Raw genomic sequence first — 16,674 nt, forward strand, 5'->3', positions numbered from 1 at the left:
CACCAGCAGCGTTCTAGAATACCAGGGACAGCGCAGATTTGGACTTTTACGTGACCTGTGAGTTGAGTCGAGGGCTGTGTCGAGTATATAATGATCAAATATTATTCTTTATACTCTCGTACGTGCATGGCAATATACTTATATAGTACTACAGAGACCACTTGTCCAAGGTCTACAAGGAAGAAGAATGGTGCCTTGAAAATGTACTGTGTATAAAACGATATATGTTAGCCGAAACCAAATGCTCCTCAATTGATGAAATCGGTGACAGCCACCGATATTCCGACTTGCTTCTTTTCGTGTTGTTGTTGTTGATGTCATTGTTTTTTGGTGCAGAAAAGTGGGAGTTTAGGCTGCGTTAGAACCGGCTATAACAAAGTTGTTGTTAGTAGTTGTTATTGTTGGCGTCGTCGTCGTCGTCGTTATCGTAGTCGTTGTTGTGGCGTTTGAAACTAGAGAAGTGCTATTGATACTGGTGTCGAGTTATTGTGAAGAACTTTTGAACAGTGGCCGTCACCTTCTTCCTGCAGCAGGGAAAGAAGGTGCCCAGAGCGAAGATGGCCAGAAGAGGACCGCACAGGGCCCCCACCAGAGATGCCGTTGCCTGCGTGGGCAAATGTGAGGACGTTAGGAAAGATACTTCGACATTATTCAAGGGCGTACGAAGCCACTGCATGGAATAGAAAAGCGCTCACGTTGGCCGAACGCAGACATTAGAATCGAAGACAACCGCGTATGTGCTTGTAATGTTTTGGAGCTCTAAGCGCTTGCAGTACATCACCTCAATCCAGGGTGGTAGGGCGTGCCCTGCCTAACATTAAAGAAACCAAGGTACATTTTAACATTTGTTTGTTTTAACTCACAGGCTGATCATGAGTGAAGCTATCGCACGTACTTACATGTACGATAGACTCCGTAGCTCCAGCGAGAAAAGCGATCGCAATTGAAAGCAAGCCATACGCCGCGGCTGCAATGTAAAAAAAAACAATTTCTTACAATGGCAGCAACTGTATACTCTGTTATACTCAATGTCTAAGCCTTTTTACTCACCCATGCACTTAGTAACTCTCAGAGCAGCGGCTTCAGTGATGTTTACCTGGGGATGAAGTCGTGCCAGGTCACAGCGGCCAGGGAATTGTAGCCGGAGGACAGTGTGCTGGTTGAAGGGCATGTATCAACGCATATGTACGCAAGGCACCAATGTTTCCACAGAGACCACATCTATCATAATGGACCGACAAACATACCCAAAAAGTAGCTGTATTCTTATTGGAACCAACTCCTGCTTACATTTATCCTCCAAACGCTGGCTCGGCACTCACATGAAATCAAAGTGATTGTACTTGACTATCCCATGTGCTCATAAACTATATTGTGCAAAAGATGTGGCAGTTTGCATAAAAGAAAATAAAACTGTTGCAAACTCAATAACTGACTCTGAAGGTCCCGAAACCTCGCTGCTTCACGTCACCCTTAACCCACCGTAGCGGCGTGTAGGGGCTTTGGCTTTGCGCTGCTGAACCCGAGGGCGCGGGATCGAATCCCGTATCCGAGGCGGCCACATTTTGATGCTGGCCAAATGGAAAAACAACCCTGTGCCGAGCATCGGGTGCAGGTTAAAGAACCCCACGTGGTCTGAATTGTTTAGGAGTCCCGCGCTACAGCGGGCCTCATAATCATACCGTAGTGTTGGCACATAAAACTCCTGAAATTAATTTTTCATTTTTAAGCCTACGTCATCGCTTTAGAGTGCTCAACTGCTGAAGTAATAATTCGGACGGTGCGCCTCCTCGAAAAGAAGCGACCACTTGTTCCAAGAAATGCCGCCTGCATAATTTGGCCCATTGTATTAGTATATACGTTCAAGTCATATTTCGGCGTATATTCATGTATACTGAGACATTGAGCCCAAATTAGCCTAGGCTCACCTGAGCGAACCACTGCGGCCACTACAGCCCGCTAAGCCCCGGATAACAGCGTCGCAAGTCTTGAACTATGTACGGCATCAGCTGAAATTAAAGGGACAACTGTAGTTGTTAGCAGATATCTTCGTACATAGAATGTATAGCAGGGGAAAGGTGCCATCAGTTAACTCTCCTCACTAGCGTGGTAAACTTAATATCTTCATGTACCCTATCTACCGTTGATCACAGGACGCTTTATTTTCACGGTGTGCATCTAACACCTACGGTGCCCTGCAAGGCCATTATATATTCATTTTTACAGTGGAGCTGTTGCAACCTCGCTGGGTTTGTGTTGACGTCGGCAGTTTCGCCGAGCTGGGGTAGAGAGAGTTGAGAGAGAGTGAAAGAGTATAAATATAGCATCGCGCAGCATAACGACGTGGCGAGGGCAGGTGGAGCCAAGCGGGGGGGGGGGGGGAGGTGGGGAGGAGCGGCGCGGTGGTAACACAGGCGGTGTGACGTCATTGCTCTCCGATAAGAAACCGCGTAGATAGCATAAATCAGAGCTAAAGCGTGGCAGTTGCCACCGCGTCGCTTCGGTGCAGCGTCTGGCACACGACACCGACTCATATGGCGTGTCAGCAAACCGCTTCTGTTGCGGCAAGCACCTAAAATGGCGCGCCGTCCCAACCGAAACCCCCCACAGAAAAAGACGCGTCATGGATTTTTCTGAAGCCTTAACTTCCTCCAGCACCACTGGTCCCTGGTGTTTGCGATAACAGAGCCACGCATAATTTTTTCCATAGTGTTCCCGTGATTCACGCTGTTTTACGGGCAATCTCGCCCCCATCCCCCCTTCACCCTCGAAACGCGCACAGCTGCAGTAACTATATAGGCAGAAAGCGCACCAACAGCTCATATTATTTAGCAATAGAAGGGGCGGAGTAATATAATGCTAATTACAATACTAATAATATAGAACTACAGAAATATAATAGCACACCAGAGCAGCCTCCCGCTCTAATATTAATATGAGATGCTCCCTATGGTGCAAAACAGCAGTTGAAGGCCGTAGATAATTTAAAAGCGTATACATAATGAGATTAGGAAGTCGGCGGGCATAAGGCGAGGTCGGCTCACGCAATGTAAACGTACAATTGAAGATTGCTCGTGGAGGCGTTCGTCCTGTAACCAGCAGACGTGCATACAATACACCCCAAGAAATGTTTCTACCCTTTGGGGTTTATGTTGTCCCAAACAATCAATAACCGACATCTGTCTCACGCGCCTTTCCTTTCTTTAACGCTGCATGCGCGGTAATTCCAGCTGTCGTGAACAGCATGCGCGTTATCAGCGTGACAAAGCATTCTTGACAGGAAAGTAGCGCACGTGGAGTTTTTGAGAAAAAAAAAACGCGAGACAGGTGACAATTGCAGTGAGCACGATACGCTCCAAAGGGTGCAAACATTTTTTTTAAATATTATTCATTGTAGTGTAGCCTGATGACCAGAGATAAGAAAAAGAACAAAAAGAGAAGAAAATATTCTTCTCTTTTTGTTCTTTTTCTTATCTTTTTTTATCAAAGGTGACGCCTAACCTGGTCCGGCTTGTCGATGTCCCCGGTGAGCATAGGGTCACAGTCCGAGTACACAGCGTAGATGGTCAGCCCCGACAGCACAGACATTAGCAGAGTCACAGCCACGGCAAGGGTATTCAGCAAAAGGGCCCTACAACAACGCGACACACACCGCAATGCACTGTACCTGCAGGTTGATCACTTTCTTGCGTTTTACGAATCTTTTTTTTTTAGATAGCCTCTTGCAGCTAACATAATTCTAGTTCTTGAGCCGAATTATTCATAGAGGCGAAAAATACTTGCACGAGGAAAACAAACATAGCCAAATAGAGGACGAAGAATCACTAATTATATTTTGAATTAACTACATTACGGCACATCTTGCCATTTATGAATTGTTGCCGATAAAGCTTGCAAGGCGTTTCCACTTGGAATGAATTTCCAGAATGATGCCAGCTTGGAGAGAGGCGCCATCAAACTTGCCGTAAAAATGCACTGATGCACAAGCATGCCCAAACATAGCCAAATAGAGGACGAGGAATCACTAATTATATTTTGAATTAACTACCTTACGGCACATCTTGCCATTTATCAATTGTTGCAACAATTTATGAATTGTTGCCGATAAGCTTGCAAGGCGTTTCCACTTGGAATGAATTTCCAGAATGATGCCAGCTTGGAGAGAGGCGCCATCAAACTTGCCGTGAAAATGCACTGATGTTCCACGTTTTTTAACAAAGCGCTTTCTATGCGCTGAAGCAGAAAAGTTGCCGGAACGCCAATGTGTTTCTTCGTACACTTTGGGAGATAATATCTCAAAGCTATAGTACCATCCAGTAAATTCATTGTCATCCTGGAAAGTTAATGAGTGAATTCTTGTTGATTAGTAGATATAATGTGTTTCGATTTCTCGTGCTAGTGTTGTGCCCCTCTTCGAATAATCCAGGTCAATGACAATAATTTTGCTATATGACAAAGGCGAATTTTTTTTTCAATTCCGTAAAGCCTAAATATTATCACTCCATACATCGCACACATGCACGGACAACATGCGACCCACATAGTCACTACACATGTACAGGAGCAAACTCACTCGTGAAAACGCTATGAGTGAACACTGGGGTACGAGCCGGACAGCAATACGATGACGGACCGCGTCCGTGAGCTTGTGTTTTTAAAGATACGAATATAAAAGATGTATTCTCCTTTTCTGGATGGATTAGGTGGGTCTTCGTCACAGAGTAAAGAAATGCAATAAAATGGAAAGTCTAGAAAACAATGAAAACTACTGAAGAGAGCCTCGGAGCATGTGGGGAAATTCGTGCATTGGCGCGAAAACGTAGGCGGAAAAACGTTGACAGCGAATCTCCGGCCGGTAGGTTGTCGTGTAAGAGAGGAGAGAAACAACAAAAGGGTTTGGTTTGCAACCCCTGCCCGCAGGACGCGAAGTAGAATACACGCTCCGTATAATGTCCTTAAAGAGGAACAACACAATCGATTAGTAATTATTTTCAAACCTCCAAATTAGCCTAAACACTTTAAGCTTTCGGCTCAAACCACCCAAAACAATGCCCCATTTGTCTGCAAATTTAAAATCGCAGTCACATTTCTTTCTTCAAAGGTAACAGGGAAACAATATAAGCGTTTCATATAACGCCCTTGAACAGAGAGGCAACGAGGGTTTAGCACTTTTCATTTAGCCCGCAATTAGACCAAGGGCTTCAAAATTCGCCCTCAGTTGTTCACATTCCCTCTAACCATGAACACGGTGAATGGTCCGTTTCACCTATGACACCGTGAAAAAACGCACATGACGTTTTCTGGACACTGGCAGATTTGCTATAAAAGGAATCTAAAGTGAGAAAAGGTGTAAAAAAGTCGCAGTTTCCCCCGGTAAGCGAAGCATTCATTTCGATCGAAACTTATTCATTGTACAAAGTAAGGTTAGCAGATTTATCAGCTGCATGGACAGGTATAAACATTAGCTTACTAATTCAATTAACAAGTACGTGGTCAGGCGCGCACAGCCAAACCCGAACACATCTCACTCGACGACAGCGGACATTCGCTGTGAGTGCGCTGGTGTGATGAAAAGTGGTAGCAGTGGCGAACGAATTCTCCTTCGAGCTGCCTCTCACTTCAATGCAAACCCAATGCGCGAGAATACAGTGCATACGAAGCCATGAGCTATCCTGGGCCTGTTATCCTTAGAACGTACAGCAGATTACCTCCAAGATAGGACGCGCGAGGCCGCCGCAGCCACAGTAAAAGAGGAGACGCACAATAATCTGCCCCTTCTCTCCCCCCCCCCTTCCATTGCGCGCTTAAGATGACGGCGTGCTCCCAGCCCGCCTTCATCCCTCATGCACGCGCGGGAATACGCCGCCGCGTCAAGGAACCGTTCTTCTTGGCTCACACCCTCGCAAGCTTTCCCTCGAATCTATAGCTAGAGCATACGACAGTCGGCCGCGATCTCACGACCTTATCGCTCTTGTACTTTATACGGAACATCACGGCGACGACGGTGGCGGAAATTCGCCTGGAGTTTCTATATAACTACTAGCGCATTGAACGGTTTCGAGAAGGTATGGTATGGCCTCTGTATCGCCCTTCAGCTTACTGGGCGGTCACATACTGTCATACGCTCGGGGTTTTTGCCCGATGGTAAATTCCTTCGCGCAAGCAGGCAGATGTAAAAGCAAGCGCCTCCATAAGTGTAGTGATGGTGGTCGTAAACTTTGTTGAAAAGGTGAAGGGGAAAGGGGGAGGTGGCTGGGGGATTGGGTTCAAGTAAGTTCCTGGGCCTGCTTGGCCTTCTCCGCCCAGTCCACCAGTTCAAGCTGCCGATCGACGTCCCCGGAACTAAGCTAGGCTGTCCAGTAAGTTTCGCTGCTGACGGGGGGATGCGAAAACGGGAGCGAGGTGCATTCCCACATTATTTGTGTGAGTTAGTGCACTTGAATGTTCACCTCTTTGAACCGATGTTCGATACTAAGTGAGCGGTGTACGTATATACAAAGAACAATAGATTGCGCGGTTATAGGGTAACTCCAGAGTACGTGAGCTCAAAGTAACAGTAGAAAACAAAGCGAAATGAAACTTAGCTTACCATATGTCTTAAGAGGAAGCTTTAGCTCGGGCCCAACTCCGACGCGGCCTATTCAAATACATGTAAAACGCAAAAACGTTTTTATGAGATAACCCCTGGACCGATTTTGATGAAATTTGTCGCATTTGAAAGAGAAAGTTAAATTCTAGTGACTGTTGGAAGCGGAATTTCGATTTAGGGCTTGAATTTTCTTAAAACGATTTTCAAATATTTGACCGTTTGAAAAGAATAGAAGCACGAAGTTTATAAATTCATAGCTCTGCATCAAGAACTGATATCGCGGTTCTGTAAACGGCATCCATTAGATCATTCAAAGCGGACAAATTCAATATGTCATTTTACATCTTACGTGAATATGTTACGTTGGTTACAACGGTTTTGCAAAAGTTGTATTTCTCTATGATTAATTTTTTTATATTCATGTGTAACATATCAATTTTGTCCGCTTTAGATGTACTATTAGATGCAATTCACAGAATTCTATTATCATTTTTAGTGGTTAAGTTACAGAGTTGTAAACTTGATAGTTTCGTTTTTTGAAAATTTTCGATTTTTGCCAATTTTTAATAAAAAATTGACGATCTAACTCAAAAATTCGAAACCAGCAGTCACTAGATTTTAAGTTTGTCTTTTAAATGCAACAAACCTCGTCAAATTTGGTGCTGTGGTTGCCGAGAAAAACGAATTCTCCTTTTACATGTATTTAGATAGGAGCACTTGAGCTAAAGCTTCCTCTTAAGTCTGTTGGATGAACAAGAGAGAGAGAGAAAACTTTTATTTTCAAGTTTTAGTGGAGCTTTCTAGAGACGACTGCGGTATATATGTGTGTCTCTGCCCCCTCGAGGAGAATGCCTTTCTATGAAGCAGGTATCAGAAGCCGAAAAGACACCGCGTGGAATCTCGCAACAAATCTTTTCCAGAAGATCTACGTGGGCTAGTTTTACAGGATCAATCACAATTCATACGTCCTCGAATAAGTCGAATTTTGCCTGTAACGCTAAGCAGTGCCGCGATAACTGAAGAATACGCAGCAAGCCTTAGAGTGTTTCGTGAGATGTTTGTCGGAGTGAACATACGCAGGTAGGGAGCGAGCTTTTTCTTTCGAGGAGTAAAGTTACTGTAGGCGTATTCGTTTGTGGAAGACGCCTCCGGGTGGTGAAGTGGAAAGGCTAGGCTTTCCTTCCTCCTCTCACATATTCGGGCTTAGCCACTGGATCCTGCTAAAAGCCTTTACTTTATAGCTGATGGATTAATTCGGCTTTTCTCTAATCTATATTTGGGCGACCTATATTTATATAGGCCTTACGCTATCCTTGATGGAAACAAGACGACGTCAACGCCATCCAGTAAAAGACAGAAAAAGCCCAGCGCCAGAAGGATACTAATGAAGGCTAAGCAGACGGCTCAGTCATTGTCATTACATGAAGAATGAGAAAGCTTAATTTGGGACCCACTCCGCAATGTGGAATATGGCGAGTTAGAATATGAGAAACGATTTGACGTCAGCTCTATGCAATACGCTTATGTTGAGCGGGCGTTAGCCAATCAAGACAGCTGCTGGCGCTATCGCGCTCTCTAGGATCACTATTTTCCACCCATGTATAGGTCCGGCAGATTGGCCGAGAGTTGAAATCTTGGACTGCCAATCAGTTGGTCGTAAACTGGAATGCTCATGGCGCAATGAAGATTTTTCTTTTGTTGTAATTTTCTCGCGAATAGTCTTGGAATTCCACCCACGACACCAGTGGTCACCGCGGACATGAAAAACGACTAGAGAAGCGAGTCCATAACTATCGCTGCAAAAGAAAGCAAAAGAAGAAAGAATGAAGAGAAAGAGAAAAAAAAAACAAGTTTCTTTACGAAAAACAAGCCCGTAGAAATATTCAGTCATATGAAGGCTGCCGCTGTATGCGCCCGATCAAATGGCAGCTGCAGCTGTTGTCTCGGCGGAAACAGCGCACTCACACGCACGCACACGTGCACTGTCGCTCACACCGCAAAGGAACATCAACAGAACGCAGAAAACTATATAAAACTATTCTAACGATTCATTTACGTGATTATTAAAAACATCACACTGTACATTAGGATGCAGTTTTTTCAGTGGTAAATGCATCATTCGCGGCGGCGGACGAATCGAGAATATGCTATAATCACTATTGAATGAAATAATTGACTTACGTTCGCCAAGAAACCTCTCAGTTAACGTCATCATTGCATATGGCGCGAGAGAGTGAAAGGGTGGGATTTCATTTGTACAGGAAACACGGATAGGTCAGCCTCGGCAAGTTCGGCCTATCCTTGTTGTTCAGCAATGTAGTGAAGAAGGGAGCAAGATAACGTTGACCTCCTGGAGTTGCTTAACGTACTTCCAAAGTGCGGTGAACAAGTTCTTTAGGCCAAGTTCTCTGGAGAAATGCGGCACCACCACGCGCTACCACCATGGCGCTGAAGAAGGAAGTGACACTGACCTGCGAGCATCTTGCAGCGAGCCAATGCTCGAGTAACGTTGAAGCTGCGTCTGGCTGGCGCAGTACGTGCTCGTCCAGCTCACGGTGGCGCCAAGGAGCAAGTTCCACGACGTGTACGTCTCGTACGGGCTCGTGCTGAAGCTGCGAAAGGACGGAAACGCGCCGTTTGTAGGCACAGATAGCTTGGCGAGCGGTCCTGCGTTGGCGGCACGGAGCAAATGTAGGTTAAGAATGTAAATAATTAGATATCAGGCACCTTCCACGAATTCGTGAACTAGTGAGCAGAGCGCGGCTTGTTTTGCCATTGCAGCGGGTGGTGGCGCCACCATGCCCGACAATATTACAGTACCTCAAGAGGCACTAAAGCCAACGAGGTAATAAAACTTCAAGCAGAAACTCCACTGGAGCTGTCTAAGTATGCGTAGGCATTGTGCCATCATCTACACGCAGTCCGATGTCATTATAAATTTTATCAAACTTGATCCGACCTGTAAAAACACTTATCAACCCTATTGGCCGTTATCAGTATTAGCGGACTAGATCCAAGCGTTATCAACCCTTATCGGTTGTTTCCCAATCGATCCGATTTTTATCAACACTTACTTGTCCTTATAAACCTTATCGGACTTGACCCTTATCAACTATTATCTGTCCCTGTCATATTAATCTGACTCGATCCGTCCCTTGTAAACATTTATCGATCCTTATAAACATTTCTTCGTTGGCTAGGTATAGAAATGCTTATGCATTTAATAAAGAAAAGTTTGCTAGAGTGGAAGCGTGGAAGCTCTCGCAGTTGCTTACCAGTGCAGGCGAAGCCAGCGCTTATCCCTACGGCACCTCTGAAATAGAGCCTTGTCGGGTGGAATCTGCTTAAAGACCGGTTACTTTTGCTCTGTTAATGTCAATTCTAGGCCAATTAGAAAATGAAAGGTGGCTGTAGCCGACAAAAGTAATTTCTCCGGCTGAGTATTGAGGACGTAAACTTTAACAAAGATTGCCCACACATTCAGACCTTCATCCTAAACCTAGGAACACAATGACGCATGTCCGCCGGTGTCTTTACGTCAGAATGAGCCATATTGAACTATCAGGGAGTGTAAGCAGAGCGCTTCATTTCCTTTACTAAAAGTGAAAGCTGGCAGCGGTCCAGCTTCAATTTAAGGACGCCATTTCCACTGTGCAATTTTTTTAAAAAACCTCCTTGACTAAAGCTGACATATTACAAGAATACCGGGGGGTTCTTCTCGAGACCACGTGGGAAGCTCCAAACGTATCTGCACTCCGTTTCATACACAGCAGGCAACATTATGTTGGCTTCGAATACTACTCTCAGTTCTCGCATTCGTGACCAAAAAAATAAAAAATATAGTGCGTCACAGATGAAAGAAATATATACTTTCTTTTGCAATAGGCGACGATTTCTTACATGGAAGGCACCGGAGATGTGAACCTATTTACTACCAAACGAGCGGAGTGACACGTGTCTGCGACCAGCTGCTACGACTAGCTGCTGCTGCGCACCACTTCTGCTCGCGATGAAAAACAGTGCGCCGCATAGTGGAAGACCGAAGGTGCAAAGATAATATACATCATTTGATGCAAGCTTCCATTCGCTAGTTCTGGTTGCAATGTGTATGACGCCGTTGCTCTGTGCAGAGCGTCTCGATCAGGCCAAAAGCATCTGCGTTATACAAAACGCGCCGAGCGAGACTTTATTCTACGACAGCACTATACTTGCGTATAGTTTTCACAGTGTGGCCTACTAAGTATGACACGGGACTAAAATATCCGTCTGCTCGTAACAGCTGTTTGAAGTAATTGAGTTTAAAATATCAGACTCTTTAGGGTCTCGAATATTTGTTTTTTGCTTTCTCTGCTGAATGAACTCCATACGAAGCCCAAATATTCCGCCGTTGTTCTGTGGCCAACCAATTTTTCTGCGCAGTTGATGAGTATATATGGAATATACTGCACATTATCTAGATATGAATATCGCGCGGCAGTATCGGATTACCTAAGAAATATTGCTATATGTTTATCTATAACTGCAGGGCACGTTGAGGGCTCCAAGCGCTTTTCGGCTTTGTGTCGTTGGACAGACAAATTACGTTGTGTTGGTTTCGTAGCCGCGAAGGAATTATGAGCGTTTTTGCAACGCGCTGGTTTTTAAGACCTCACTGTACTAATTACTACTTTCTTGTTATATTTTCTCGGTAGTCATCGCAGCTCCACGAGGTGGAAAGCGTGAATCTGATTTGCGTCTGAATGGCGTGTAGCGCAAGCCAAATGAGATCATACGATTATAGACTAGCAGGAACTAGTCTAGGCTATAGAGCAACCTTTGAGGACTCGCACGCTTCGTTCACTGCATGTACAACAAGAGATTTCAGATGAAAAGCACGGGGTATCTAGTGACACTACAGAAGGCAAAATTAGGGAATGTGATCATAGCAAGGACGTAGCTACTTTCGCTGCGTACTGCGTCGAGCCGTGGCTTGCATGAAACAGCGATTCGGGCGACATCTCGTGAGCCCTTACTTAGAGTATATAGATAAGCAAAATATAGAATGTTTCACTTCCCCATTTAGGCAGGTCTCAACGCTTTTACCTTATTGAAGCTTCTTCGATCGATGTATTTTTCTTCATCAGAAGAAATGCAACAAAAAAGAAAGGCGCAAAAAACGCGACAGAAACACTTCGAACGAATTTCGATGAACACAGTGTCGGCAGGTGTCGCCATTGGCACTTCCCTTCTCCTAATGCCATCCGGTGTTACGTTAACGGATAAAGGAAACACTTTTACGTCAAGCTTAATTTCTCTAACTTTCTCTACAGAGCGTACGAAACTCACGGACGCGATGACCATTGTGTAGCCAGCGTAGATAAGGACCATTTGGACTACATCTGTCCACACCACGGCTTTGATGCCACCCTGCGAAAAAAAAAGGAACACACACACACACAAAAGAAAGGAAGACTACCGCATCTTCCCGTTTATAGTACGCGGTCTAGACATGCCCAAAAGTTGAAATTTGGCTGTAGCGAGGACTTACAAGATTTAATTTTTAATATCATGAGAACATAAAAAAAGACGAGTCCTGACTGCGCCAACAACTTTTTACCCTGCTAGGCCATAGAGCGCCATCGACTATACAATGGCGAAACCGAAGTACACAAACCTTCTGTATACTGGTCGTGAACTGACCGCAAAATAAAAAAAAAATACTTTCCAGCTTAAATTTCTCCTTGTAGATTACACATCGAGTGCGAAATACTAAACTAATATCACCGCCGGATATGCCTCTTGAGTCCGATTGTGGACTATAGACCGGAAAATACGATGATTATTGTTGGTTGACGGGCTTGTTGGCTTAAGCGGTACAGTGAGATTTATTGAACCCTAATTTCGGGCTCGACATAGATGCGTACAGAAACAGCACGCACTCCATGCGTGAAATATAAGTGATGGTTGGTTTCTTCTTTCTTACTCGGTATTGTGCAAGGAGCTTTGCCCGGCTCGCTCGTTTCTACCTCGGTCTTCGTCCTCCTAATTTTACTGTCCAGTAATGTTCAAGAATAAAATTTCGGTTGTTCTTTACTTCGTCAGTAAGTCATTTATTTTTTTTCTATTGTACAGAGAGTTTAAATAGAGTGATCCGCCAGTCTATAGGGAGACATAGATCGACTGTATTTAACAAACGGCTCTTTTTCCAAGCCATTGTCACTCTAGAGGGAGTTAGTGTTGCCTTGCAATGCTCCTTTGCCAAAAATAATAAATTAGAATTCAGTTCCAGATGAAGCATGAGGCGTAAAAACGCTTGCGTTGAAATTTAAATAACCAATTCATCATACATAGCACAAGACACTCAACAAATTCCAACGGGTTTCCACGGTGTTTTTGACAGGTTCCAACAATCCACGCAGCCATCTTTTCAAAGCGCCGCCTTCGCTAGTAATATGCAGACCATTGTGGCTGGCTGAAATCTTTATCTTACAAATAACTTGTAGCGCAGGGGGTTTTTTTGTGAATACTTGGATGTTTCTGACGAACTTATGCGTTCACCGCGTACGACCCAGTCTCCAAAACGACGTGCAGTGTGTTTCAAAAGTGGCTGCCTCAGCTGTTGAAATCTGTTGTAAAGCTTGCAGGTGTGGTTGTTGGTATGGGTAGTACTATACTAACGTGCATCTCTCAAAGAGAACATCTATAGGTGGTATTAAACTGACATAACTCAAACGGTTCTACGTTCTCGGTAGAAGAAGAAAGAACGGCTGAGATGAGTCATTATAGCTGACATCCGCATTGAAAGCATTATAGAACCATCAGCATGCTTTCATATTGACACGTGTACTTATCTTTATCGAGCCACCACGTTTCGCCGCTTAACAAATGTTATCGCACAGCGCGGGACGCGCCTGCATGTATCGGAAGTTACCGGAAAGTTATCGATGCTTCTATTCGCTGTCTGTTGTCGCCGAACCTTATGTTATCTGATTTCATCGCCTTACGCGAATGGTGTAGAACTTTGTGGAAGGCACGCGGGTCCCAACGATTAGTCTGGAACATTCGACGATTGATGTATAAAAGCCGACGCGCTTGACCCGTTGATCAGATTTTCGACGATCGCCGACGGCGTTCGCCGCTATCGTTGTGCTATAAGTGCAGCCTGTCTTGTGGGCACAGGTTCACCCAATAAAAGTTAGTTTTGTCGTTCACAGTATTGCTACTGTGTTCTCCAACGTCACCACCACGTGACAATATCATACTTCAGGTGTAGTCGGTAACCAAATACTGGCACTGTGTACCCCTTTAACATGGGACCTTACCTTACGTGAGATAGCGCGAGGAATCGTGTCGTATTATCTGTTGTGCCTGTAACCATCACTTACTACTCCCCACTCATGAAAGAGAAATATGAAAATACCGGGAGGAAAAGGAGCGATCACTTACTATGGCAGTGTATAATGTGCATACAAAGCCATTCAGAAGGATGGAAGACCACACCGGTAAGCTGGTCCCCCCACTGCAAGATAAAGAAAACCTTACTTTACGCTCAGGCAATCTGATTCGGGCCGTAGAAGGCTGCATCGCGCAGAGTAAGACTTTCGTGTGCATATAAACGCACTATCTTGTATTTAGAGAGCTGCGAAAACAAGTGGATGCATCCTTTTAGGTGCCCCACCGAAACTCATCGGTTTTAATAGCTAACCATTTTAAACACATGTGACTGTTGTAGGCTTTTTCTTCAGCAGTCAAACGTACATACTAGTACTATAACTGGTTAAGCTTTCCGCACGTTCGGAAGTGACTTCACCTGTCGTCGTCATTGAATATAAATTGGAATGATGTAAATATTCATTGCGAATCGATAGAACGAGCACGATGGTACCACGATGACCTTACGACAACGAATGCATGACGACAATGGTGTGACGACATCGGCAGAACGAGAATCGGTTCACAAAGCTGGAATGTCGACGATGCAATGACCAAGATGGCACCACGGGCGCATTCCTGGCACCCAAAGCTATTCGACAACTTGGGTTACGTCTCCTAGATAGCAGGCCTGTCCACTCCACCTCATGACGTCATGCTACTTGGACCGAAATTTCCACCGTCAAGCCCGGCGTGCCGAAAATGGGGACGTCAAAATCACCGCGGCTTACCCGGGAGCATCCCCATTAGATTGTGTGGCAGTCGGGCAACGTATTCTGACGTCATAGATGGAAGTGCACAGGCCTTGTGCTGTCTAGGAGGAGTTGACTTGGGTGGCTGAGTCGACGTAAAAAGCTCGACGACGGCATGACGAGAAGCAGATCACGTAGGTGGAATGACGACGATGGAAGGACAACAATGGTATCCCAATCTTGATCACATCCCTAGTGGTCTATGCCGGTGACAACTTGGGTCACCGGGTGGGCGTAAGACGGACGGACGGACGGACGGACGGATAGGCGCAAAGACAGGAAGGCAGCAGTGCATATCGGAGAGTAAAACAGGGTTGCCTATATTTAATTGAAATTAAATGCAACGAGCTATGAAAAGAAGAATGATGGATGTGTTGGGCTACTGAGCACGAGGTCGCGGGATCGAATCCCGGCCACGGCGGCCGCATTTCGATGGGGGCGAAATGCGAAAACACCCGTGTGCTTAGATTTAGGTGCACGTTAAAGAACCCCAGGTGGTCGAAATTTCCGGAGCCCTCCACTACGGCGTGCCTCATAATCAGAAAGTGGTTTTGGCACGTAAAACCCCATAATTTAATTTTTAAGAATGATGGATGTAACGTTAAGGGATAAGAAAACAGCAGATTGGGGTGAGGGAACAAATGCGAGTTAATGACATCTTCGTTGAAATCAAGAAAAAGAAATGGGCATGGGCAGGACATGTAATGAGGAGGAAGGATAACCGATGGTCATTAAGGGTTACTTACGGACTGGATTCCAAGGGAAGGGAAGCGTAGCAGGGGGTGGCAGAATGTTAGGTGGGCGGATGAGACTAAGAAGTTTGCAGGGACAACATGGCCACAATTAGTAACCTGACAGGAACATAACCGGGGTAGCTGGAGAAGTATGGGAGAGGCCTTTGCTTTGCAGTGGGCGTAACCAGGCTGATGATGATGATGAAGAGCAAGAAATGAAGTTGGGCAGGACATGTGGCGCAGACAACCAGTGGTCTATTGAGCCACACAATGGGCGCCGAAAGAAGGGAAGCGCAGTCGAGGATGGGCAGAGAACTAGGTGGGGTGACGAAATCAGGAAGTTTGCAGGTGTACGAAAGGGTCAGCTGGCGCAAGACGCGAGCTATTAGAGGTCGCTGGGAGAGGTGTTCGCCCGGCAGCGGGCATAAATAGGCTGATGAGGATGATCTTGCTCCTGATACCCTTTTCAGATAACTCTTCTGCGGTGTCATCTGTCTTCATGGTACCTACACTTGATGATTTTGGATATTCAAGCGTGCAGTGCGTGACCATGACAGGCTTATTGCTGCTTAACAAGCAGCTATAGGGATCCTCCTCCTCGTACCAGTGGCACTCGTTAGGGAAGTACTGAGCAGGAGTGAAAGGACAAGGAGAGAAGATAACAGAGAGGAGAACGTAAAGCAGAGAACTGTGGACGTGTATTGTTCTTTAGCTCAGTCTCTTCTGGTGTTCATTGCTTCACTCTCTTCATAGCAACTCCTGCATAACAAGAACAGGACTCTATTTCTGTCTAGCCGTTTCTTCACATGTAACAGCTTTTGCATCACACCTATTTGATTTTGGTCAGTGTCTGCTTCCTTAAGTCAAATTTCCTCTTCTTATCATAAAAATTACTGTCTTTCTTATGGAGGGGGGAGGGGGGGATGGGTTTGCGAACTGCAAGGATCCCCACACTCAATCCTCTTGGCTATGCCATTAGTTTGTCATAATTTATTGGAAAGCACTGCGCATACCCTAAAGGTCACGTTGATATGATTGGTAACACATTGTTTCGCAGCAGTGTGAAAGTTACGGCACTTTCCCATGCATTACCTTGAGCTAGTTTTACTTTGAGCACAGCGTATGCGCACTCACTAATTTACTTCTTCTGCATTGCACGTAAGCGGCTGCGTATCCATTTCTTTTAGAA

At 45.2% G+C, this 16,674-nt stretch overlaps 1 pseudogene; it reads right to left on the reverse strand.

Annotated features, from left to right (window-relative positions):
• The window catches only part of LOC142586208 (sodium-coupled monocarboxylate transporter 1-like), a 53,113-nt pseudogene that overhangs the window by 11,434 nt on the left and 25,005 nt on the right, over positions 1-16,674 (reverse strand).

This window comes from Dermacentor variabilis, chromosome 6 (genome assembly GCF_050947875.1).
Source record: "Dermacentor variabilis isolate Ectoservices chromosome 6, ASM5094787v1, whole genome shotgun sequence".
Lineage (NCBI taxonomy): Eukaryota > Metazoa > Arthropoda > Arachnida > Ixodida > Ixodidae > Dermacentor > Dermacentor variabilis.